This window comes from Sceloporus occidentalis, unplaced genomic scaffold, assembly GCF_023333645.1.
Source record: "Sceloporus occidentalis isolate IW3139 unplaced genomic scaffold, rSceOcc1.0.p SCAF_5, whole genome shotgun sequence".
Classification (NCBI taxonomy): domain Eukaryota; kingdom Metazoa; phylum Chordata; class Lepidosauria; order Squamata; family Phrynosomatidae; genus Sceloporus; species Sceloporus occidentalis.
The window spans coordinates 111,894,189-111,921,717 of record NW_028316985.1 but is presented as its reverse complement, the minus strand read 5'-3'; positions in this window follow the sequence as shown (position 1 = coordinate 111,921,717).

Sequence of the window (27,529 nt, the reverse complement as noted above, 5' to 3'; positions counted from 1 at the left end):
ACATAACACTCTTTTATTTTTCAAAACCAAATTAATATTTCTGCCACTCAGGCTAACTATATCCCTCAGTATATCTTCCCTAGAACTCCTTCACTTAGAGTTCTATACAGGCACTAAGTCCTTCTTCTCTGGACTATAGCCTCCTATGCATTTTTTTTAATGGTGGAAGTATGGCCATGCAAAAGGATGGGAAAGCTAAAGCCACTTTAGCTGTTCCTTTGTTACAGTTCTCTATTCAGGTTTAGGAATAGTTACTTGTCCAAGGCTCTATAAAACATTTCATGGCACAACTAAGGTTATAAAGCAAACCCAATATGAATCCACTTGTGGGAATGGATTGTGGGATTAATCTGTTGGATACAGTGATGCAGGGGATTGTGTGGTGAGTTTAGGCATTAGCACATGTACAGGATGTAGCCTGTCCAATGTAAAACATTTTATTTTGTTTCTTACTGACATCACGTGTTAAAACTGTGAGGTGGTTGTTCTTCTCCTGCCAATGGGTCAAAGTAGTCTCCATTTGATGGTTGCCATGATATTTCCCAGGGGTGTGTAAGTCTTGACTGCTTTGCTTTTGACAAATGAAAGAATTTTATAATTATTTTATTGCAGGACGCAGAGAGAATGGGCCAAAGAAAATGTTGGCAATGTATTTGTCAATCTGTTAACCAGAGCTGTGTATTGAAATAAATTAAAATTGAACTGGCAAAATGATTTGCCATAACTGGCTTTCTGCATCAAGTATACAGTAAGAAAAGAGATTATTTGCATATTAGGGATAACAAAATGCATGTGAAGCAAGCTATAATTGCAGTCAGTATGGTCTTATGTCATGTCATCTAAGCTGTGAATATATGTTTTCATTAAACAGCCGTAGGTTAGAAAAGTTGTTCTGTTTCCACTTTCTAGAACATGTCCAGAACATGAACATGTGTTAAGTTCAGAAATCCTTCCTGTCACATTTCTACACTAGTCTATAATTTTTTAAAAATCATTTAAAACCTACATGTAAAAGCAGATTTCATTATTTCTAAATCCATTTTCTGTCAAAATGTGCATTTATAAATATATCTGGATGTGATTTATGTTTAAGGAGCAAAACCTAGCAGATAAGTAAGGCTCAAAGCATATGATATCCTTCACATGTATATGTAAGTGCTCTCTCAAGTGGTAAAAGACATTTGTTTGCTGTAGCATGTGATTTTCATCCTCTCATTCCCCCGTAGGCTGCATCTACATTGCAAAAATAATCCAGGTTGGCACCACTTTAACTGTCATGGCTATGGAATTCTGGGAACTGCAATTCTGTGAGACATTTAGCCTTCTCTGTTAGAGAGCTCTGTTGCCACAACCAACTACAGTTCACACAATTCCATAGCATTGAGTCAAGGCAGTTAAAGTGGAGTCAACCTGGATTATTTCTGCAGTGCAGATGCAGCCTTAACAACTGCCTTCTTGCATCGGAATTCACACAGCTAAATAACTCTAGCTCTTCTGTTTTCTCCTATTGGCTTGCAACTCAGCAGCTGAGTAAACAATAAGTAATGAGTTCACAAATTACAAATTACATATGCAGATATGCATGCTCACCAGTAGAACATCAAATGATTAAGAATGCCAGAAATATTTCTGAATTTTCTTCTCTTGAGGCAACAAAAAGTACATTTTAATTTTTTTGTGTGTAAATATTTGCCGGTATTGTTTGTTTCATGATTATTATTAAGCATTAATGGATCTGAGATTAAAGTTGCACATTCACCTGGCACAATAACTTGCATGGAAATGTTTGAACGATCAAACGAAAGGGAAAATGTTTCCCTTTGCCTTTTTCCTTTAATTCTCTTATGTCTTTGCCACAGAATCAACACTTTAATGTATCTTGTTTGGCTCCAAAGCCAATATTGACAGCAATTGTGTAACTATTGGCTTCTCCCAAACTTCAGCTGTTTTTGTTGTGGATACCATGGGTGTGATTCTTTATAAGCAAACACAATAAATGGATATCATACTGTTACGAAGCAGTTACACTTGTTTCCATTATGAAAAGACCTTAATTTCAAAGTAGATTTTTCACATAGGGCACTACACCATATACTTTTAAGGTTCAAGCTGTCCTTAGATGCATTGTGGCATAATACTAATCAGACTCTTCTTCAAAAGAGCTGGTGACAGAAATTGGTTAAATTATTATTATTATTATTATTATTATTATTATTATTATTATTATTATTATGTTGGTATGAAATCTATTCTACACATATCTTGGCCATATTTTAGCAATGGATGCTTCCTTTTTCCATTCAGCTTCACTGTCTAAGCTTGGAACAGTAATTTATATGGGCCAGTAACCATCCAAATTAAGGTATGGAGGAACTGTAGTGCTTAAGATTACCCCCACAGCCATTTCTTCCTCCCTTCTTCAACCTCAAAGTCTATCGCACTATTCCTAGTAAGTTGTCAGGCTCCATTGGGTTCTGTGATTTCTTCATACAGCTAATACAACTAATTTCTTCATATAGCGTCATATAACTTTTCTCACCAGCTCATATAATTTCTGAATGCAACTCAACTTGCATCAGAATGAAACATATCACCAAGGTATTTTGAATGAAATGCCTGTCCTCAAATAATACAATTTGATTAGATATTCATGTTTTGGACATGTGAAAGGAAGTAACTATTTACTATTAGGCACATTACAGTAAAGAAAAAGTGAGAAACAATCCAATGCAGTGTGAAGTCGAAGGCATCCATAGTTTTTTGTGGGTTTTTCAGGCTATGTGGCCATGTTCTACAAGAGTTTATTCCTGATGTTTTGCCAGCATTTGTGGCTGGCATCTTCAGAGAAATCGGCTTGCTTTTCTGGGATGCCAACTCTTTAACCATTTTGGGATGGAAGCACATAGGTCACCATGTGATAAAGTCCACTGATTCAATACAGCTGGTTCTTAAAATAAATAAATGAATAAAATGGAAAATAACCCAAATTGGTTCAGACCTTGTTGTGACCTTGATTAGGGTTTCAGTGTAGTTTGACGGGCCTCCATTTCCTATCCCAGCACAGTCCCTTTTCCTCTTTGCCTCTTGATGCATCTTCTTCAACTTAACATTTCTGATGATTGAGGATCAGACATCTGCAGTGTCTGATTTTTGCTGTCCCAGTCATCTCTGTGATTCACAATTAGGAACAATTTGAAAAAGCTTTTCAATTTCCCCCGTAGATATTTATACCATCACCAAATTGGCTCTTCCTATTGTGAAGCATTTTTATCTCACCTAACTAATGCCTATTCAAAGCCCAGTTCATCTGTGCGTGTACTTTATATCAATCTATTTCTTATCAGCTCTTGATTTAGATAGCACAGACAGGCCCTTCAGCTATTTTGTAACATGGAAACCTAGGGCTTTGAATTGTTCCATTAAACAATCAGACGTATATTTATAACCCACATTTCTACCAAGATATACAAAGGAAAGAATGTTGTGGTGGGTGATCTACTTCCATAGTCTTTTCTCCTTGTGCCAGCCAGGGAAGAAGGCTCTTCCCCAATTTTCATAGTGGTCTCTTTTTTTGTTCATCCTCCCAACCCCCCCTCCCCCAAATCTTAGTATTGTGCATCCAATTCAGCAAAAATCCCAAATCCCAAACCAAGTCAGCTTAATTTGTACCAATCTAAAATGGTTCTACATTGGGTCAGGTCAGACCAATTTTGTTCCATAGCAAGTCATCTGTGTCTGAAGCAATCTGGACTGCTTTGGTGCTTTCGCCACTCAAACAAATAAGAAATCAGGGAGGAAAATACCCAGGTATGCCATATAAAAGGAAACACCAGAGCAGCATGAACAAGAAAGATTGGTTAGGCCTTACTTTTTTCATTGATGGCTCTAGCTTCTCATCTGGAGCAAGAATCTCACCAACAGTTTCCAACCAGACAGCATGTAGGGCATAATTGTGTCAGCTTAGTGACACAATATATTCCATTTTTTCTTTCTCGCCATCTTTTCCCCTTTGATGTTAGCAATAGCCACTGAAAGTTAAGAGTTATTAGGGCTGTGCATTTGGGTATTCAGCTGGGAACTGACTAGATTATGACTGAGTCTTGTTCATATCTTGAGTTTATTTTAGTTCTCCTTAATCCCCACTCAGAGATGGAAACCCACTAGGTGTATTAAAGATGAATACTGATTTCACTTCTTTGTATGCATAAGTCTTGATACCCATCCCTTTGGTATTGTTAGTCAAATTTGAAAATAAAATCTTTCAAAAAAATATAATTTGTTCAGTTTTGTTGTAATATTATATATAACCTTTGTAGTATTTATTTCCTTGTTTCTTTTTAGTCAGTCTTTTTTGTGAACAGTCTTGAGTCCTAATTTTGGCAGGATGGTGTAACAGAAATCAAATTAATAAGTCCATAAATAATACATTGATAAATTAACATATGCAAATTATGTGGAAATCCTCTTTTGTGTGTGATACATTTCTCTTATTTTGGCAATATGTAAGCATCCATCATACTTGAGGCTAAACGGCAAGTGTTATCTTTTTAGTTCCAATTCAACTTTCAGTGTTCTGACAACCAGTTAGCTCAAAAACAAAACAAAACAAAACCCCAGATCAAACAGAAATTTCCTAGTAGTTCCCTGCTGTAGGCTTCAAGTATCAGTGGCGGTTGTTCTTTCATTCCAGCTAAAAGGCAACAGTAGCTTTGGGACCGTCTGTCCCATGCCAAAGAATTGATAAACTGGCAGTTTATCAGTTCTTTGGAGTGGGACAGACAGTCCCAAAGCACCATGCCGCTGCCGATTCTAGAGTTAGAAACCGCACAGTCCCAACCCTACCATGGTGCGGCGGTGGACTAATGGCAGTGTCCCGTATACATGGGCACCACCATTTTGACACAATCGACATGCAGCATATACATGTAGCTGCGCGTCGCTTACATCATGAGTGCGCCATTGCTGCACTCATGACGTCCGCTGTTTTTTTTTCCTCCGGAGGGACACTGCATGGTTTGGTGGCTGCGGCATCAATCTGGAGGGAAATAGACCACTGGCAGGCCACCCTTTTGGGGCGGTCTATCCTGGGCCTTTGTTGTTGTTGTTGTTGTTGTTGTTTTTAGCACATACCTACTTCATAGGATCCCTTTCCAGTAAATGACAAGTACTGAATTCCTTTTGAGTTTAATCAGTACTTTCTCTGTCATGGTAAATGTCTTGTCTTCAAATAAACACTTGAGGAAGTTCAGCGACTTTACATGTGAATGCTTATCACTTGAATTAATGTGGAACTGTTGTGACTTGTTTTATGGGCCCAACAAACTGCAGGTAGAACATTTACCAGCCTAAAACTACTTTCATCAAAACCACAGGTAGAACTTTTATCAAAACCACAAGTATAACTTCAAGAATTTTGTTGTGGATCCTATGTGGTCCACTTAACAAAATAGGGTATGAATGATTTTTACCAAATGCATCTCCCGACACCATATCCCAGGGTTGAAGAAAATCTGTGGATCTCCAGATGCTGTTGAACTCCTACTTCCATCAGTCCCAGCTAGTCCCTTCATCCGGCTAGTGGTGAAGTATGTTAGGAATACTAGCTCATCAACAGCTGAAGGGCCAAGGGTTCTGCAGCCTACTATATTGTGTTGTTTAAATTCACTAAACAGATTTTGGGAAAGTGAAGAGGCCAGCAGAGGGAAGGACAAAGCACGGAATCCACATTGTATGGATTCTATTCTATATATGGAAATAAAGTTGGAATCTAAGCACTTTTAAAAAGAGAGAGGGGCAGAGAGAGCGTCAATTCATACACTTAATTGCATGTAATCAGCAGACAAGACAATAAAGAGGAAATTGCAACAATAGATCCCTTCCATCAAATGACAGAGAGGTACCCGGCCTTTGAACTAGCATAGTCTGAAATTCTGCCATTTCAGCCTACTTCACAATTCTTCTGAATAATGTGTAGAGTCCTACTTCAAGGTATGATAACTTAAGGTGAAGTATTTTAAAGGTTCATGCCATTCAATAGAAGAGTTAAGTGTATGCTGAAATCTTTACCTTTGAAGCTAGTTGGCCTCAAACTGCTCAACTGTGGTAGGGCTGTGCTCTCACTTTTCAATCTGCAATGCAGGAACTGATTGAATAAAAGACATCATTTGATTGATTGATACAAGAAACACAGATCTGAAGGAGAGGGCAGAAGACCATTCACTTTTCAGAAGGCAACAGAATGCAATGTGTGCATGAAACCATTCTGAATAAAACAGTGGCCATGAATATCAAGTAGCTTCATTCAGTTGACTGCAGAAACTTGGAACAGAAAGACAGTGGTGTTTCCATATTTTGCTGTAAACTCCATCTTTTTCTTTTTTACAAATCAGTGCCAAGCAATTTTATCTCTTTCTTTCTAAGGACAAAAAATGAGAAAGAAATGAAAGAAATGTCCATTTGCAAATGTTATGGCACATTGGAGACCATTCAAGCATTCTGGGGTTAGTTTGGCTCTCTCAGGGAAAAATATTGTGCTTCATCAAAAAGAATACAGAATATTTTGGAAAAAAATAGCCATGTAAAACATGAAGTTACATGATCTCTTTTCAAATGCCAAATGGTATTGCTGTAAATTTCTCACAGTTTGTCTGCCTTCTCCTAATGATAATTGCTTGCATTTCTAGGAGATGGCATTCTTTTTCTATTTATTTTATTTTTACATTACATGTGCATGTTTCTAAATGAGCTTGCAGCTTTCCACTGTTCATGGCCAACAGAGACATCAAGGTTCTAAGTGTATTCACTATAAGGATTACTGAGCAACAGAACTGACTATCTTAAGACATGAAATTCTTATCACATAAACAGTTGTTCTTGGGAGAGGATCATACAGGTGGTTTAGCTGTAAAAATGCATAAGGTTGCAAAGATTGCAATGACTAAGGGATCTTGTGTTTTGCAAACACAACTTCACTAAAAATTGAAATGGACAGAATGTGAATTTACATCCCTTGCCAAGATGATATTTATGGTTTTTCATGATTCAATGCCTTAGTAATACCTAAAGATCTGTTTTCCTAAATTGCCCCCCCCCTCAAAAAAAATGGGCCAAGCAGCTTTGGAGTGTTCCCTTCTGTTGGCCTTCAGGGACACTCCAGAACTGTGGAAAACAGGCTAGCTATTCCTTGCAGCAGAAGATCATGGGAGCTTCCAAATATTATAAAACTAATTAGGATACTGCTTTTCCCCCTTAATATCTGAAAAAAAGCAAAATCACTTGCACAATGGTGTTTAGAGAGCCAGCATGGTTTAGTGGTTTGAGCATTGGACAATAACTCTAGACATCGGTGCTCGATTTCTCACTAGGCCATGGAAACCCACTGGGTGACTTTGGGTGAGTAACACACTCTCAGCCTGCGAAATCCTGTGACCGGGTCATCAAAAGTCATTAAAATCTTGAAGACACACAACAATAAAAGCAAGGTAACAACAAGGCACAAACAAGATCATAATCAACCATGCTCTCTTCCCAGTAAAAGTGATATTGCACCAGACATTTCTTAGATTAGTGTCAAGCAGACAAGAAGATTTAGGAGGGAAAAGAGCTTGGCAAGATTGTGTTGAATTACAGTTTAGCTACAGAAAGGCTAATTTAGATGGTCCCACTCCACAGACCTCAGTCCAACTGGATAATCAACAGAAAAAGCATAGGAAATACAAACAAGCCCTCTAAATAATGAGGTGAAGGGGGGTTGACTGCCTGGCTGCCAAAGACCCTTTTAAAATTCCTAGCTGGCTAAAGCAAACCAAAAGATAAATAAATAAATACATAAATAAATAAATGCACCGATTCTTCAAGGATGGTGTCATCATTATCATTATTAGGATCATTATCTTATATCTTACTTAAATTTGGGGACAGTGCCAGGACAAAAGCAGTGTGAAATGAAATTTCCAGACTGAACAATTCATAACAGCAAACTGTGCAGGTGACTTGCACACAAAAATCCCTGGAGTTACCTGTCAAAACCTGTGATGGATTAATCCCCTCTTAGAGTCTACTGTATCTCAAAATTATTTACAGATGTGCTAAAAATAGCGACCCCTCTTTCATGGGTTGGACCTGTATAGAACCAGTGCAGATTGGGCCCTGGTCAAATGGCTGAATCAGGCTCCAAAACTTACATTGTGGAATTTCTGAGCACAATAGCTTTAGTACAACTATATTGTTTTTACTGTGGAAAAAAGGGTGATCTCAGTACAGGTCTTGTAGTTGTTGCTGTTGTTGTTGTCATCTCCTTCTTCCTCCACCTCCTCCTTCTTCAGCTTGTACATTTTACTGTTTTACTGTGACTGGAAACATGGCAAGTCAACACATGTCTAAGTTCCATTGATTTAATGAGTCTGCTTTACTTTGGATTGACAACTGGATTAAGCACTTAATTTGTATGATTTTGTTCAATTGCATTCAAACGTGAGGTGAGATTAGTACACTCATTGTTCTCTCTTGATGGAAGGCTGAATATTCTTATTTTTCCTATCTTCATATGGGTAAACTTATAACACAAGTTGCTTCTTTTTTTAAGCATACACATTCAAATTGCTCTTTAAAAAAAAGTCTGCTGGTGCCAATATTATAATTGCACGGTTGTGATTGTCATTTTATGGGTTCAATAATCTGGAATTTTATTTGTCACTGATCATGTTGTGAGCTTCCCTAAGAGGAAAGATAACCAAATGGTGGGCTCAGCCATCTGTTAAATAAAATATAGATAAGTTATGTGTTGAGATGACATGACAAAATTCACATCACATCCTTTGTGATATGCTGACCATGGTGATTGACAAACCTTCGGTGTTTCATTGAAAAACACTAGGAATCAGGCATGGTAGATCTTGGATCTCATTACATAGTGGCATATTTTGAAAAGGCACTTTAGAGCACCCAATTGTCTTTTTAATTAAAACCCCTAAGAAGAGAACCACTCCTTTCCTTACTTGACTGGGGTGGTTGACCTGAAAGGGCATAAACAGGAGAAATAAGCTGGTTTTAAATTGTGACATTTAGAAATATGTGTCAAATGTCTTACATATCAGGGAGACGAAAATGATTCCTGAGTATGTATTAGATGCTATATCAGGTTGTAATAATTAGGTCTCTAAATTGCTGGTTGGTTTCCATTGGGAGGAACAGCCTCCAGGTGAATAGCCAAGGAAGCATTTATAAAATGGAATTTAGCTCTTGACTTTCAGACTGTTAATGTGATGCCAATTAAGAAGACATATAAAGTGAGAACAGTGTATAAATGTTGTAGACTAGTAATTTGTGAGTTTATTTGCAAATCTGAGATATTGCGGGGGAGGTAGGCTTGCCATATCCCGCCTGTGGGCGGGACTTTCCCGGTTTTGGATGGGTCCTCACGGTCCTGTCCCGGGTTGGCCCCGCCCCTGGGATTTCCCCCACCCCCGGGCTTTGTTGCAAAGTCTGCAACATCAGTGGCGGGGGAAAAAGAGAGAGGCCTCTGTATGCCTCTCCTTAGGTGGGGGGGGGGCTTTCCTCCCATCTTTGGCTCCGCTGGAGCCGAGGGAGGGAAAGAAGCCTTGCCTGCCAAGGCCAGACTTCTTTCCCCGCCTGAGCTCCACCGGCAAAAACGGAGCCCAGGCGGGGGAAAAAAAAGCCTCCCTGAGGGGAGGATTCCTTCTCTGCCTGGGCTCCGTCCTTGTTGAGAACGGAGCCCAAGCGGAGAAGGAATCCTCCCCTCAGCGAGGATTCTTTTCTCCCTGGGCTTCCTTGGCAAAAACGAAGCCCAAGAGGAAAAGAATCCTCACTGAGGGGAGGAATCCTTCTCCACCTGGGCTGCTTCCAACGGAGCCCAGGCGGAGGAGGAATCCTCCCCTCAGAGAGGATCCTTTTCCCCCTGGGCTCCGTTGGCAAAAACGGAGCCCAGGGGGAAAAGAAAGCCTCCCTGGGGGCAGTTTCCTTCTCCGCCTGGGCTGCTTCCAACGGAGCCCAGGCGGAGGAGGAATCCTCCCCTCAGAGAGGATCCTTTTCCCCCTGGGCTCCGTTGGCAAAAACGGAGCCCAAGGGGAAAAGGAAGCCTCCCTGGGGGCAGATTCCTTCTCCGCCTGGGCTGCTTCCAATGGAGCCGAGGTGGAGGAGGAATCCTCCCCTCAGAGAGGATCCTTTTCCCCCTGGGCTCCGTTGGCAAAAACGAAGCCCAGGGGGAAAAGAAAGCCTCCCTGGGGGCAGATTCCTTCTCCACTTGGGCTCCGTCCTTACTGAGAACGGAGCCTGGGCGGAGAAGGAATCCTCCCCTCTGCGAGGCTCTTTTTCAAATGCAGGACCCCCCCCCCCGCCAAAAAGGTCCTACATTTGAAAATTTTGTCCTACATTTGTCCCGGTTTGGAGGTCCGGACTAATGGCAACCCTAGGGGGAGGGAGGTTTCATAGAATCACCAAATCTCCAAGTTGGAAGGGACCACTAGGCTCATCCATTCCAGCCCCCTGTGATGCAGGAATAAATCTAAATCTATAGCACTCCCATCCAACCTCTGTTTAAAGATTTCCAAAGATGGTGACTCCACCCATGCTTTGAGATAATCTATCCCACTGTAAAGTGGAAGGCTTTCATGGCTGGCATCCATAGTTTTTTGTGAGTTTTTCGGGCTATGTGGCCATGTTCTAGCAGAGTTTCTTTCTGATGTTTCGCCAGCATCTGTGGCTGGCATCTTTAGAGAATGCTTTGCCTGGAAAAATTGGGTGCATATATACTGTGTGAGCCCGGGAATGCAGGAGTGAGGCCAGCCATCAACACAGAACAATACACATGCAAATCACAGAATAAAAGCACAGTACTATTTCCCTTGATCTCAACATTATTTGTTTTGATGTAGTCCAGAATTGCATTGGCTTCTTTGACAGTTGACTTAAGTTTAACTTATGCTCTATTAAGACCCCTAGATACTTTTCACATGTACTGCTTTCAAGTCAGTGTCATCCCATATTTGTGCATTTCATTTTTCCTGTCTACATGTAGTGTCTTACATTTATCCTTATTGAAATTTCATGTTGCTAGTTTAGAATCTGTTCTCCAAATTGTCAAGGTCATTTCAAATTGTAATCCTATTCTCTTGAGTATTACCCATCCTAGCAACTTTCTGTCATCTGTAAATATGATAAGCATGCCTTCCATTCCATCATCTAAGTCATTTATGGCCAACCCTGAGGCATCCCACTTGTTACTTCTCTCCAAAATGAAGAGCAACCCATTGGGTAGCATTCTCTCAGTTTGGTCTGTCAACCAACTGCAGATCCAACTAATTGTAATACTGTCTAACACAGATCACCAGTTTGTCTGTAATAATATAATGTCAAATGCATTACTAGAATCAATATATAATACATCCCCAGCAGTTCGCAGACATACTCACTCTCTCTCTCTCTCTCTCTCTATATATATATATATACACACACACACACACACACACACACACACACACACACATACTGCTGGGGATGGGGTGTGTGTGTGTGTGTATGTGTGTGTGTGTGTGTGTGTGTGTGTATTGAAAGATAATAGTAGTTTGGAATGATTTGTTTTGAGAAACCCATACTGGCTCTTCGTGATCACAACATTCTGCTTGCAACTCTCCTGTTCTTCAAGAATCTTCAAATATGCTTGATAGTGGCTCTGAGACACATTGAGTGAGAGGAACTACCCTGAGAGACAGTGGTTCCTTTAGCACACTCCAGTGAAATCCATCTCATCCTAGAGACTTGGGGGATGTACAGACAGCCCAAAAGGAGTGGCTCTGTGATGCCCCTGGTGCCACGCCTCCAACCAGCCAGGAAAAGAAACCCTGAAAAGGAGCTTCTTTTGCCCGTGCTACAGAAGCACCATAAGGGTCATGTCACACCCTCAGGATACTCCCCGTGCATGGCGCCATTTGTGCACCACATACAAGCAACGTCATCATGGTGCGCCCCATGTAAACAGCTGTATGCCAAGATGGCACCCAAAGCATGCAGTAGGACTCGGGAGCGTGCAGATGCTCTGCTCTACTGAGCTCTGCTTTTGGCTTCAGGCTGGTGCAAAGCGCCGGTCTGTAACATGCTTTGATTTCATTTACAGTAGCTGGGTATTAATTTACCAGCTCTTCACTTATTCTGGGCTGTAGTCCTTTTATTGCAAAAAATAATTCTGTTTTAAAGCACCATTTTCTTTTTGGAAGAAGACAGAGTCAATGAAGATATTAAACAGTTTGGCCTCTTCACTGTTAGCATTTTACCATCTTTTCTACAGAGTTTATCGCATTGCCTTTGCTCCTGTGATAGACACGGGATGTAACTTGAAGAAGGTGAATCTTATCAAATTTCCCCGTTGCTGGGCAATATGCAGCCTGTATGCAACCCGGGATTCTGCTGCAGCTTTTCAAGAATGGGAAAATCTCATTCTTGAAAAGATGTGGAGGAAGCCCAGAGAGGCCTGTGTTGCATACAGGCTGCATACTGCCCAGCAATGAGAAAGTGCCATAAGATTCACCTTCTTTAAGTTAAATTCCACGTCTATCGTGAGAGCAAAGGCAATGCAATAAACTCCTATATAGTGGCCTGATAATTTCCTTGTTCTTCCTTTTGCTCTGACATAGAAAAGAAACCACCCTTTTAATTATTTTAACCTTTCTAGTATGTTGGAGCTCATTCTGAGCTTTAGCTTTTCTAACATTCCCCCTACTGTGTGTGTGTATGTGCTTTCAACTCATCTGTCAATGTAAGATGACCCCATGAATTTCAAAGCATTTTCCTAGGCAAGGAATACTCAGAATGGGCTATTCATTTGTATTCCCCTTTGCTATTTTCCCATCTCCATCAATTTCCTATAAATATCTCTTTTAAGTTTCAGCTCATCTGAAAAATTATTTTTTGTATATCCACCCTGTGGTCTTTAGACACCTTCCACTTCCTCAGTGGCATTGTTTGCAAATGTGCCTTCAATATATCAGCTTTAAGAAACTCCCATGCATTATGAGCTCACTTCCCTTTGAGCATTTCAGACCATGAAATATCATTCAGTATTTCTCTTAGCTTATTGAAATTATAGGGGGAAACGGACTGGCAGTAAGGGCCAGGTTGGGGGCAGTGTCTGAGCATGGTGTTTAGATGCTACACACTCTGACACTACCCCATGCCATCAGGAAGCTGCATTGCTGACCACATGTGTGGTGGCTTCACATGGTTTTGGTGGCATGGCATTTACATGCACCACCCAGTGCTGCCGAAACGTTGAAAAGTTGTGGTGGCAAGGGCACCCTTTTTCTACCCCCCAAAAGGCCCAATCCAGTGTTCAAAGGGGTGTGTGACGCCACACCTTTAGGGCCGTCTGTTTTGACCCTATATTTCCTGAATTCCATAGTGTTTGTCTGACCATGTGTGGCTTCCCATTCCTTCTGTACAATAAATAGCAGGAGAAAATGGTCTCTCCAACTGAAGAATCCCACTATTTCCACCTGATTGACCAAGTTCATCTCTGTAGCTTAGAATCAGATTCTGAAAAATTGAAATTTTCTACAAGGCTAGGGAGGAATTTGTTGGATGTTACACTCTTAGCATTCCTTTTAGAATCTTTAGTCCTCTGTTTCAGGAAGTCATTTGTAAAGCCAAATCTTTCTTGTGGTCATCATATGCAGAGCCAGTTGTTAACTTTTCTCTCTCTTCCTGGGCTACATCCTTCAACAGGAAGGAATAATTAAATAATGTGTGCCCCAACAACCTTCCTCCCCAGGGCTTCATGGTCTCTTGCACTACGTTGAAGGCTATATCTTGCAGTATTGTTTGTTCCAACATAGTTCAGTGGGTTATTAGCCTCTATTACATTCTGCATCTTTGCCCCTGGGAAACATCATACCCCTTGAGGTGTCTTATCAGACCCACACACTATAGCCTCTGTTCTACACAACACCTACTGCCAATTCCCATATGAAGAAGAGACACCTACATGTCTCTTCTTCCTATGGGAATTGGGAGTAGGTACTTTATCACATGGAAAAAATCAAAGAAAATTGGGGGTTTAAAGAGTCAATATCCTGGGGAAATTGCATTATTGCAGTGAAGATTTTAACATAACATCACAATTAAAGAGGATTTATCCCAGGAATAAACAGGGAAATTCATGGGAAAATCCCATGAATGATTTGTTGCTGGTTATTCAATGTTTATTCCTGGGATAAGTCCTCTTTAATAGCAATGTGTGTGAAAGTCTTCACCATGATTGTGCAATTTTCCAGGGATATTGACTCTTTAAACCCCTGATTTTCCCCTGTGTGATAAAGTCCTAGCAGAGTCAGCAAAGTGTAGTGGTTTGAATGTTGGACAATAACTCTGGAGATCAGGGTTTGTTTCCCACTTGGGCATTGAAATCCACTAGGGGGCAAAACAGATGGCCTTGAAAGAGTGGCTTCTGGCTGCCCTTTTGCCCACTGGGTTTTGGCCACGGCAATCACATGCCATGCCCCCACCCTGACCTTTCCCCAGTGCAAAAAGGAGCAGCAGAAAGCCTCTCCTTTTTGGGCCAAGGAAAGGGCACCTTTGCTACCGTGGCGGTGTTTCTCCAGCATTTCTTTGGTGCAGCATGGGTAAACACTGTGCCATTGAAATGCCATGGGTCCATCACATATGCGGTTGGCCATGCAGCTTCCTTGCGGACTGGCAGTGTGCTGCTGTCTTAACGCCCTGCTCCCAGTCTGCTGGGATGCTGGCTCTTTTTTACCCTCTTGGTGATCTTTGGCAAACCACACTCTTTCAATCTCAGGGAAAGGCAATGGCAATCCACCTCTGAACAAATGTTGCCAAGAAAACTCTATGACAGATTTGCCTTAGGGCCACCAGAAGTTTAGAAAAATGACTTGGAGGCACACAACAACAAATAACTCCATAGAACCCTCCATGACTTCAGAGGTTTGTGGATCTTTCCCTGTTCTTGTGCCTCATAATTGTCAGTTAAGGCGAGAACTTGGAATTGGTTATGTAGCTCCAACCAGGAGCATGGTTCTTGATAGTTCAGCTAGAGTAGACCATTCATCTTATCTGAATGAAAATCATGTTAATCCCAGGAATTGAATAGGTCTACTTGAGTAAGGATTAGTGACTGAATATAGGATCTCCATCTAATATTATATGTGCCTGCTGAATGCTGTTGCATTTACAAATAAATATATAATTGAAATATTTATGTTTATTTCTAAAAGCAACAGCATTTAGCAGGCACATACAATATTAGATGGAGTCTTGGAGATCCTATCCCTAGAAGGGCAGTCAGCAGTTATTTGCTGTCTAATAATATCTCATTTTCTCATTTTTGTAAAAGGCAGGTCAGCTTTTTTACCATAATCTCTACCACCAGCATCTTATTTTTCTTTTCCCCATTTGTTTCACACTGAACCAGCTGAAGGATTCTGTGAAATCTGAAAATTAACTCAGAGGTTTTCTCTCTCTCTCTCTCTCTCTCTTTTATTTTTTGAGTAGTCATAGGTGCGATTGTGATACTGTTTGTACTGGATTTTTTTTTTAACACAACAACATGGCCACCCGGATTTCTTTGCTTCATGCATTCACAACATAACTGCTACTCAAAAAAATAGTATACTGTCTAGATTAGATTCTGATCACTTGCACTAGATCTCATTAAAATTCGTTAAACTACTAAGACATTGCTAATAATACACAGATCTGTTAAAAGGCCAACACTGAAAAAGTGTTCCTTTCAGAAGAAAATGAGAAATAAAGTGCACATTAAAAGAGATCACAAATCCTAGCCTTTAGATGTCTGAAAGACATTTTCTCTTGCAACTGGAGTGCTTTTAGAGTTCAGAGTTTCACTAAAGGCGATCAGCAAAAATCAATGCTCTTGCAAGATAAAAGGCATAACAGTGGGACTTCCAGGGATCAAAGCATTGTAAAAGAATGATTTCGTCTACTCTCTAACCCCTGTACAAGTCACAGAAATCTTTTGAATAATATAGCTTATGTTGTGGTTATAGATGGTTAAACACAGCTCTAAACAAGGAGGCAGCACCTCTGGCTGCTTGGAAGGGTGGCTTGTGCTGAACATTTCAAATTCACATATAAAATAGTTTTTATAGATTATTGTTACATTAGTATTCTTGACATAATATTTATGTATTCCAGTTTATGTGAAACAAGATCATAGTATGGCTTGTAGCCTGCATGACTTAAAAATATATTAGAGGCAGCAGATCGATATTAATTTCCTCCTTTAAAATATTATTGTTTTAAAAAATGAGAAGCCAATATACAAACTCTCCCAATACTTCTTGTAATGAAAATCCAATGAAATCTATATCAGAACAATAAAGTGTCAATAGGGACATTACAATCTCATTAAAACACAGATTTTTATATGTTAGCAGCAGGTTACAGTTACCTGGGCTGTTAGGTATACAGCAATGCCTGCTGTTTCATTTTGTTTTGTTTTAAGAATGCCTCTCATGTTCCACTTTTGCTCAGGTTTTTCTTAGTACAAGGTGATGACTGTGGTATTAGTGCAGGATTAGTTTTTTAAAAATTATCTTTTAATGGCAATGAAGAATTCTCATAAGCATTCAAATGAATTAAGAAAAAGGAAAGTCAATTGTGAGCTTATTTTCTTGGTAATTTTACTGATTTAAGATGGCATTGGCATGAGCATTTTGGGGTTTAGATTGTAAAGGCCCTCTGATCAGTATACATTTTAAATTCAAATTCCTCTGTAAAGCTATACTGCTATAAATCAGAATATTATAAATATACAAATGCTGTACTATATTATACATAGTATAATGGCACTAAATCAGAAGTTGGGCTGCATGTCCTATTAACACTAGCCAGCATGGCTAATGTTGAAGCATCATGAGAGATTGGAGAACTTGGATTTGATTATGTAGCTCCAAGCCTGAAGCATAGTTCTTGATAGTTCAGCTAGAGTAGACCCAGTAACATTATCTAAATGTAAATCATATTAATCCCAATAACTAACTCGAGTCAAAAACACCCTGCAGAAATAATCAGTTTGAGACCACTTTAACTGTCCTGGCTCAGTGCTAGGGAATTCTGGGAACTGTAGTTTTGTGAGACATTTAGCCTTCTCTGTCAGAGAGCTGTGGTGCCACAAATAAATTCAGTTCCCAGGATTCCTGAGCACTGAGCCAGGGCATTAAAGCAGTTTCAAACTGGATTATTTTTGCAGTGTGTTTTGGACCTAGGTCTACCTGAGTTAGTATTAACAACTGAATACAGGGTTAAATATTACAATTATATATTCATTTGCAAATGCTATAATACAAAAGTATATTATACTATATGTACTACAGTGGTGCTAAATTAGAAGAAGAAAGATGTGACTCTTCTCATAAAATTGGACTGCAAGCCCTATTAGCATTAGCCAGCAAAGCCAATAGTGAAGCATCATAATAGATAGTCAGAGTTGCCCATCTTTATACTGCAGCGAGAATTGTGCAGCCTATGGATCACATGTCACTCCAAAAACCATTGTTTCAGCTCCCCCAATACCCTAAAAAGCATAGCATTGCATTTCAACAGCAAACTGCACCACCACCACATAGGAGCGGGAGCTAGTTAAATAAAGTGCATGGCTGTTTGATGGCTGAATTTAGGTAGCAAACCACTACACTGAATTTGAAATGGGTGCGGCACTCAAGTACCATGGACTTTGAAAAATACAACCAAGTGGATCTGAGAGCAAATCAGTACCTCAAGGCTATTGTAATTTGGTTCCATAATGAGATGACATTACACAGTGGAAAAATGATACTGCTTGGTGAGGTGGAAGGCAATTGGAAAAGAGCAAGACTACATTACAAGTGGCTGGGTTAATCAAGGAAGCCACAGACCTGAATCTACAAGACCTGAACAGATTTGTTGATGTCTGGGTTCTTGGAAGCCTCTCTTTCATATTATTACTATAAGCCAACTTGATGGTAAATAATAACACAAATGGTTGAAATGAGTTTTTCAGTTGCCATCAAATTTCAATGACAGACATGCAGCCCACGGTGGGCCCCGAGGAGAAAAACTGGTCCCTGGACTTGCTAAAGTTGTTCATGAAGAATTAATAATAATAAATAAATAATAACCAACAATAAACCAATGGTGTTTCAGTTTTAGGTGGCAATTGTATACACACTTACCTGTATTTAAGTTCTTCTATTAAACTCAATGGTGCTTCCTTCAATATAAACATATAAAGCACCAAAATGCAAGAGCATATCTGGACTAACACTTGGTTCCAAATAGCAACAAGAACAAGCTACCTACCATCACACTTTTTAGATAGATAGATAGATAGATAGATAGATAGATAGATAGATAGATAGATAGATGCTGATGGGGGAATCTAGATAGTGAAAAGTCAGGCGTATCAGAATATATGATCTTTTCTCAGAATCTTTTGTGTTGCTTTCTTCTTCTCTTTCTGACAGCTTTGAACACCAAATTATCGCTTAAGATTTATTGTTCAAATTCTTAGAAAGAGTGGGGAAATATGTAGACAGATGTATGATGCCACTAAATGTTGTAATTTTCTTCACATGTTACCCACTGTTGTCTGTTGAAATAAAAAAGCAAGTAAAAGCAAATTCCTACAGTGTTAGAAAACCTTTTTCTGGAGATCTGAGAAAAACACAGTGCAGGGGGCATCTGGGGTGTGGTAAAAAAGAAAAGAAAAGAAATCACAGTTTTGCAACACAAAAACCATAAGGAAAATGACTGAAAGTGTGCATTGCTGAATAAAACTTGAGCACACGTTTACAGGATACGTGTTTTCTTTCAAGTACAGATGGGTGAGTATTCTAATGTTCTCCTCAACAAAATTCTTTGTTTTCCTGGAGAAATTCCACAAAGCTACTTCGCATAGCTTACCCACTTAAGAAATCAATGAACCAGACAACAAGTGTAGCTTTTTAGAAGGGCCACTTAATTTAAACAATTTAAATTTAAAGATCAGGGAGGAAGAGCCTAGAGTCTTACTACGGCAAGGATATCATCTCAACTCTTCGCCAGTCTCTCCTGGCAAAGCACCCCAGCCCTGAGTGCTGGGGAGTTCATCCCAAACAAACTCTCCCCTCAGCCCCAAAACTTGCTTGACAATGTGCCCCAGGCAAGCATCACACATATTCTTCCTTTTCACGTAAAAAGTTCCTCGATCCACAGGAGCAATTTTAGAAGATCCATTCTCCTAATGGAATGGTGTGCCATTATTCACTGCACTGAGTATGTAGTGCCATGAAAATTAGTCTATACATTGCCAAGCTACAGCTGCTTCTGGCCTTGGGTTGATAGCTGTTACTATCCGTAGAACCCAGGAAAGTGAATTGGGGAATTCATTCATCTGTCTCCAATTTATCTGTTTCCTTTGAAGGGGGTTGGACTGGATGGTCCTTGGGGTCTCTTCTTACTCTAGAATACTATGATTCTCCAGGAAAGAAAACTGAGACCAACAATTGTGAAGGGATAAAAATGGTTCAGCATCTTGGACAACAACTTTAACAGCAGAAGGAAGCCAGAATTGATGCATAATTTCATTAACATGGGATCCACCAGTCACCACTTGCTTTCTTACATTGGGCAATCCCAATTACACTGGGCAGACAAAGTAACAAGAAATAGAAAAGAAGAAAGACAGAAGCAAGGATAACAAAGAATGAGGTAAACAAAGACAGTCACATCTTTAAATCTGTTTTCATTTGGGAGTGATGACTAAAGGGTTGAGCTTTATAGCATTTGTGTTGAGGTGTGTGTGGAGAAAGAGTGATATTAGATTTGTAGGAAGAGAATGAAAGAATGGAGAGAGAGGAGAGAGGGAGAGAAGGAGAGAGAGAGAGAGAGAGATTGAGATATGACACGTAGATGTTCTGAGATTGTTCTAGGCATAAGCTACAGTATGGGTAAATATATTCATTAAAAAATTTAATTCTAAATGGTAATGAAAAGGGCATGGAGTGGATCAGGTTGGGCTTGAGAACTATATGTGGATTTTCCTTTTAACTACTTTAACATAAATTCTGAAACCCACATATGAGGATTGCTAATCATATCTGGAGTAGAGAATAGCTTACTTTAATTTCTTTTATTCAGCCCTGGGGCCTTTTTAACTGGATGTAATTTCTTCAGCCTCCAGAGGAAGATGAATCTTTACCTTTCTGATTTGTTTCTATTAGCTCCAAGAAAGGCTCTTTCAGATTTATTCCTTCATCCTATTAATTAATGTAATTAATATATTTATTTCCATCCTGAGACATGTATAAAGTCTTTTTAATTATTCTCTCTCTCTCTCTCTCTCTCATATATATATATATATATATATATATATATATATAATTCTTGGTAGACACAGACCTTATTTGAATAATGAAAGTTCATCAGTATTTACAGCACTCTCTTAAGATGTTGGCCACAGATGCTGGTGAAACGTCAGGAATAAACTCTTCTAGAACATGGCCACATAGCTCGAAAAACCCACAATAAACTTCACGGCACTATTTCTCATCAGTCTTGACTCAAACTGTCAACACCTCAGATCTCAGTAGTGGATTTGCATTCAAACGAACTTCTATTATCATCACGTGCAAACCCTGGGGATCTTATCCAGATACACCTAGGGAGTCTACATTAATTTTCCACACATGTAGGATATGCATTAGAAATTAATCAGTTCAATGTACATTTTTTTGATCTGGAGCAGATGGACAAGGGCTCCTGTATCCTTTACACTGTCAAGTTTGCTGCAAGTATTGGGCAGTGTCTTTCCCTCTATTTATTGGTCTGCAATACCATTGGCTATACTAGCTGGGGCCACTGGGAGTTACTGTCGAACAAAATCTGAAGGGCCACAAGTTACCTTTCCCTGCTCTAACAATGCAATGACATAGGGAGTCCTTGTGAACTTTCCCAGTTCTCATCTTGTAAGAGAAAGGTCCAGTGACGGTGAGGATACTTCCCCACCTTTCCAAAATAGAAAATGAGCTTATTTGTAAGATTGTATAACTGGACTGTAGAGCATCTGGCCTGCTAAGCCAAGCAAGGGAGACATTGTGGTCTACCTTTTCAATGTTTCAGTTCAAAGCAGGCAAAAGCAGAAGTTTATTCATACCTTGCTGGGCCGTCATACATAGCTCGTGGGTTGCATTCAACCAAAATATATTTGATTCATAAAAACATGGGAATTTTTCTTATACTGAATCAGACCATTGGTCTATACTGTTGAATGTTGTTAATATCACTAGCATCAGTTCAGATTTCAGACAGGAATTTTCCTAAATCCTACCATCAGATTTCAGGTACTTAACCTTCTGTGCTGCATACAAACTATGAAATCTACTATTGTTATATTGCAGTCACTTTATGAGTTCCTATACTCATGACCGAGTCCAAAAGGCGATAAGGACTTGAATTTGGAGTATAGCAACCTCAAACCAAAGAACAACCTGAACTGATTTGGTGCTACTGCTATTGGACTTCAGTTATAGACACCATCAAAAGTAAGCTCTAGATCAGTATGAAGAAAAATATTTTGGCTCCAGGATGTACTGTTCATGATGAAATGATTCATGGTGTGTCTTCACCTCCTCTTTGGGATTCCCCGTGAAATACTACCTCTCAATGAGAACAATTTCAACAGGCTTCCTGGAGGGGGACCATAGGGCACCGTAGGAAAGAAAGCTCATTTCACTCAGCCTAGCTACGTGTACCTAGATCTGAATCCCAATCTCTCTATTTGTGTGATAATATATGAAATTATGGGCTGTTAATACTGTAAAACTGTAGGGCAGAGTTGGATAAAGCATAGCCCATTTTCATGACTCATAGGGATATATAGTGTATAAACAAAGGATTTCTTGATCACTTCTTGATGTTTAAAAAAAGCTTCTCCTGAACCTAAAATGACCCATGTGGGAAAAATATATGGTATGCATGTTCCCATGAGTCCTATAGGGCACTGGCAGGCAAAAATGGATGTTTTGCAGAGAGTGTCACCAACCACCACCAACCTCCCCCAGGGTGCTGTAGAAGGACAGGCAGGAAAGAAGAAAATGTTTGAACCTATGAGCTTCTGTCCTCAACCATCTTTGCCAGTCATGTCATGATGCCATGTTGCACATCACACTAGAGTGAACAATGTACATCTAGTCTTTGATTTGTTTCACTAGACAGAGGAAAATTCATCCTGATATTTCATACGTTGGGTATTTTGCCCCTTTTTAAAAAAATAGACATAAACAGAGCTGTAACATTATCACAATATGGAGCATTTCAAACCTGACCGAAGATTAGATTTATAGCAATTTTACTGATTTACAGAGTTTAGAATCTGCATCACATAATTACTGAAATAGTTGGAATTACAAGGTTATGGACAGGGCCACACAGAATATCTGACCTTTCAAGTTTTATTGACTTGTTGATCTGTCTTACTGATTTCATGACTTTCTGACCTTATTGACTTCTTGACCTCTTGACATCTGCAAGTCTAATTGACATTTGTTGATTGCCTTTTCATGGTCTTCCTGAAGAAGAAAACAGGCACCTTTAAAAATTAGTTTGCTTTAGAAAAAATCAGTGATGTGTAAAATCCATCCCTTACTAATAATGGCTCAAAAGCAGTTTTCTTCTTTATAGCCACTGAACTGGTAAAGCAGGGGTGGGAAGCAACAGTGAAACTGGAAGGCTGCATTGTTCCTCAGTGGCACCTTGAGGCGCCAATGTTCTGCCCTGCCACCTATGTGTCACAGCATTGATTTTTTTTTTTTTGAAACATATTTTTCTACCACAAAGATCCTCCAGCCATAGGGGGCAATTTCATATTGGTTTTGGAACTTCTTGTGCTGTATGGGCTATGCTATTTTTCAAGTAGGAGGCGAATTGAAAGATTTTTTTTTTCTTATTTGAAGAAAGATCTCTCCTGAGCCTAAAAATGCCCAGGGTAAGAAATGCAGCAAAATTCCACTCCATACCCTGGGGTTATGGAAGACATCTATCGTTTTAACCTCCCAAAATATCGTAATTTAATTTGGTGTGGGGAGAGCTGGTGGGCCTCAGAAATGGCTTGGAATCATAGAATATTACTGCACATGGCTTTTAAACTATGAGTACATCAGGAAAGAAGCAACTTTGGTGATACTCATCACAAGTCAGCACTTTCAACCTAAGGCTGTCCTTCCTGAACTCAGGGCCCGAACAGACAGGCCAAAATAAAGCTGATTAGGGTCACTTTGGATGTATACTGTTTAAATGTTGCATGAGGCCTAAGAGGCCAGAAGCCATGCTAAAGACACACTCCATTCCTAGGGAGTAGAACACAGCTTTGGTGCAGCTTCTGGCCTCTTAAGATGTGTGCATCATGTTACACAGCATACCTTTAAAGTACCTCTTCCCCAGTATTTAAAAAAATCATAATGTCTGTCTGGACATGCTAGGGCATTGATTTCCAACCTGTATTCTGAGAGGAGCCCTTAGGCTCCTAACCCTAACCCTCCCACCCAGTAACACTACTCCTAAACACCATTAGACATAAGGTAGGCCTTGATTCTTAAAATGGTTCCATAAATCAAAAAGGTTGGGAACCCCTGCTCTAGGGAGATAGGAGGGGCACTTTTGTCATGTCCACCAGCCAACTGGTTTAAGCCCAACAAAGGCCTTGTGTTAAGCTATGAAGTGAACGTTAAGTTGCTTCCACTTTTGAGAAAAGCATCCCTGGGTCTAAAACAGCCCCCAAATTAGAGACTTGTTTCCCCTTTTCATCTGCTTTTATAAACAGCTTTTCTCTCTCCTCCCACTTTCACACTTCATCCTCACATTATTTCAATTTTTGCAAAGTGAGCCTCTCCTAGTTTGTGTGTTCTTCCTCATTAATAACCTTTCCATCTTGATCACACTCCAATGTTGCTTGCCCACATCTGTCCTGAGACTACCCCCCAAAATGTTGTGCGATATGATAAATGGACTTTTGTCTAACTTCAGGTGTGAACATAGTATGGCCTGCAGGCCAGATGAACCTTGGACACTACTTTTGTGGCCTACCTCTGCAATCCTCTATCCTCCCCAAATTAAAAAAAATGGAATTATTTGAGGGCATTTTCCTCCAAAAATAAAATAAAATAAAATCAGAAAGCCCACTATGTGAATGAAACACATGGTAATACGTCTGTACAAGAACCACAGCACCATGTATTTTCCTCAAATGCGTCTGCATTTTTCTCTGCAGTTCCTCTCCAAATGGTGAGAAGTGATATGATACCACTTTTTATTGCCATTTTGAGAGGCATCAGGGCCTTCAGGGGATGTGGCACATGTGGGAGGAGTCTGGGAGGAAAAAAGTGGTCCATGACCACTTTTAAGCAACCATCTAGGCTATTATCTTCTCCTCTTCAGAGCTGAGCCACTTCAAGACTTTTGCTGTCTAATAGAGAGCAGAAAATGTTTTCTCCATTTCATATAAATATCCACAGTATCCAAGGAGAGCTCAGCTATTTTGGCATCTGAGGTAGAAAATCTTGGAAGCACCTGTTCTACTGATTGTTGGTGAAAAAATAAAATACTTGTATCTATGCATTTGCTGCCTTTTAGGTCACTTAGGGAATGTATAGACAACTGTGATGGGGCAGCTCTATGCCACCCCTGGAAGCTCTGGGTTGGGGACGCGGCAACTACACGCCACGGCCCCAACCCAATGCAAAGAAGCCCCAAAAAGGGGATCTTTTTTGTGCCGTAGAAGGGTCATCATAAGCGCCACAGTGTTATGATGCCCCTGAGGCACAGCACTGTTTGGGCACTGCGCATGAGGGACAACATCATGATGCACACCATGTAAATGGGTGCACACCAAGATGGTGCCTGGGCGATGCGGTAAGAGTGTGTGAATGCTCAGCCCTAGCACAGCCCTAGTTTGCATGCAGGCCGCCACAAAGTCCCAGACTGTACAAGCTCTTAGATGGCTAGCTTGTTCTGTCTAACAGTAGGCAAGACACCTCAAGTAAAATATGAGGGGAATTCAGAAAGTTATGTTCAAATGATACATCTGCAGTAATTTCAAAGAAAGCCAAAGAATGTTGATGAGTAGCAAAATGTATTGGGTGTGTGCATATGTTATGTATCTCTAGAAAAAAAAAATCATTCATCTATAAGACATGACTGTGAAGTTCATTTTTGATTTACCAGTTCTTAGTTCACCACTTTGAATTTCTAAATCTGAAAATTCACTGTTGGATTCTTATCATGTGCCATGAAATAGAAACATGTCCTCAGAACATTCTGAGAATCTTGCCACTATTACTAGTTAATTGCTGTAAGGCATTTTATAAAAGGCCTCGCTTACATCTATAAGATTATTTAGTGGTATACATCTACAATGGTATGCTATTTTCCACTATTTTCACTACTTATGCAGATTGTCTCTGATCCTGTGTGAAACTTTACTCAGGTTCTTTCTTCCTTTCTTTTTTCTTTTACATTTTGCTGTAAGACTGGATGAATGCAAATAAAAGCTTATCAACTACTAAATAAGAACAAGGCAAATGGAGGTCATACAGTCAGCCATTTTACCACATTTATTGTGATACCTTTGCAAATAGTGTATGGTCAGACCATCTTTAATACAAGACAGGACAATGCAGATGATGGCCAAGCTGTTCCAGGGTGAGAAAGCTGATTCTGAAAATGTTTGTTCAGTGGTTTGAGCTCTTTCTGCCAAATGATGATTAAGAATGGGTGAAAAATTTGTTTCAATATACCTTAGTACACCAGACCCTCCTTGATTTGGGAAGCAAAGCAGGATCAGCTCTGGATCGTAGATCACCAATGAATGCCAGGTGCTGTATACTGCGTTTCAGAGGAAAGAATTGTCAAGAATTGCCACTTGCCTAAGCAAACCTTACAAAATTAATGAGGTTGCATTAATCAACAGGTCACTTGAAGACACACACACACACACACACACACATTTTTGGTAAGAATTTTCCCCAAATTACAGTTTTCTTAATATTAAGAATGGAAAGTACTTGCATTTCTTTTTTTTTTTTTAAATGAATGTGGAAAAAAGGATTCAGGTACAGGGCTTTGAGGACACTCTTAAAGACAAGGGAGTGCCACTACATCTGATAGTCTTGATGAGAAATTTGTACTTATGACAAGAAGCTATGCTTAGAACAAAAAATGGAGAAACAGAATGGTTCCCAGTTGGCAAAGGGATCAGGCAAGGATGCATTGTATCACACTATCTATTCAAACTGTAAGCAGTAAATATCATATGAAGAGCAGTTTAGACTCAGAAACTGAAGGAGTGAAGATAGGAGGAAGGAATATCAGCAAACTACATTATGCAGATGACACTGTGTTACTAGTGGAAATCATCACAGACTTGGAACAATTACTAAGGAAGGTCAAAGAAGAAAGTGAAAAAGCAGGCTTACCGTTGAACATAAAGCAAACAAAAATAATGACCACAGAGGATCTACATAAATTAAACCTAGATAATGAGGAAATTGAAATAGGAAGAGTTCCTGTACCTTGGATCAAAAGTTGATCAAAACAGAGACTGCAGTCAAGAAATAAGAAGACTAGGAACGGGAAGGGCAGCTGTGAAAGTAATAGACTAAAGCCATCATATTCCCCATCACCATGTATGGGTGTGAGAGATGGACAGTGAAGAAAGCGGACAGAAAGAAAGCAAACTCAGATGTGGTGCTTGAGGATACCATAGGTGCTGAGGATACCATGGGTTGCCAAAAAGACAAAACAAATGGGACCTTACACAGATGAAGCCCGAACTCTCCCTGGAAGCTAAGAAACTGTCGTACTTCAGACACATCATGAGAAAGCATGACTCACTAGAAAGAGAGGAAGGCTACATGCCAGATGGATAGATTTAATCAGGGAGATCATAGGCCTGAATTTACAGGACCCAAGCAGAGCAGTAGAGGATAGGGGGTCTTGGAGATCTCTCATCCACAGGGTCACCATGAGTCAGGACTGAATCAAGGGCAATTAACAACAACAACAACAACAACAACAACAACAGCTGCCCACTCTTGCAACTACACAGCATATTTCTCTTTCTTTGTTGACTATCTGGTAGGGTTTCCTTAAGAAGCCTTTTTGGTGCATACATGCAAACAGAGAAAGTTATGAATAGCTATGATAGTCATCATGGAAAAGAGCCAAGTACGGAAAAAATAGTGAAGATCTGTACAGTAAGCCCTCAAATTGGTGGATTCTGGGAATTGTAATCCAAAATAGGGTCACCATAAATCAGAAACAACCTGAAGGCACACAACAATAAATTTCTTAGGCTACATTTGCTGCAGCCATAGATTAATGATATGGAATTCTGGGAACTGTAGTTTTATGAGACATTTAGGCTTCTCTGCTAGAGAGCTCTGGTCCCATAACAAACTACCAATCCCAGGATTCCATAGCATTGGGCCATGACAGTTAAAGTGGTGTCAGACTGGATTATTTTTGCAGT